The sequence below is a fragment of the Myotis brandtii genome, unplaced genomic scaffold (assembly GCF_000412655.1).
Source record: "Myotis brandtii unplaced genomic scaffold, ASM41265v1 scaffold927, whole genome shotgun sequence".
In the NCBI taxonomy this organism is placed as follows: Eukaryota; Metazoa; Chordata; class Mammalia; order Chiroptera; family Vespertilionidae; genus Myotis; species Myotis brandtii.
Window position 1 is genome coordinate 3,328,829 of NW_005371823.1, and position 698 is coordinate 3,329,526.

The window sequence follows — 698 nt, forward strand, 5'->3', positions numbered from 1 at the left end:
CCGCCCCCCGAGGGCACAAATTTTTGTGCACCAGGCCTCTTTTCTCTCTATATAAAAGCCTAAGCAACCATCGCAACTGAACGGATGACTAAACAGGCTGTGTGGGGTGAACAGGCCAGCAGGGGGGTCAGTGAGGGGCAACCAAACGACTGAGCAGCAGGCTGTGTGAGGTGACCAGGCTGGCAGGAGGGGCAGTAAGGGGCGACCATGCTGGTGGGGGGAGCAGTTAGGGGTGACCAGACTGGCAGGGGAGCAGTTGGGGGCAACCAGGCCTACAGGGGAGGCAGTTAGGGGTGACCAGGCTGACAGGAGAGGCAGTTAGGGGTGACCAGGCTGGCAGGGGGCAGTTAGGGGTGACCAGGCCAGCAGAGGGGGGCTGTTGGGGGCAATCAGGCCAGCCGAGGGTTCAGGCTGGGCTGAGGGGACCCTTCCCCCATGCACGAAATTTGTCTATATATATAAAAGCCCAGTGACCAGATGGCAGAATGACTAGAACAACCTGTGGCTATGACGTGCACTGTGGCAGCCAACCAGCCTGATCCAAGCCCTGATTGGGGCCCCCCACCCCAATTAGGAGCGGGGCCAGCCAGCCAACTGCCCATGGTCTCTCCCCCCAGCTGACCCCACCCCCAATCGTCCCCCAACACCCTAATTGGGGGCGAGGCCAGCTGGTCAACCACCTGCAGCCCCTCCCCACA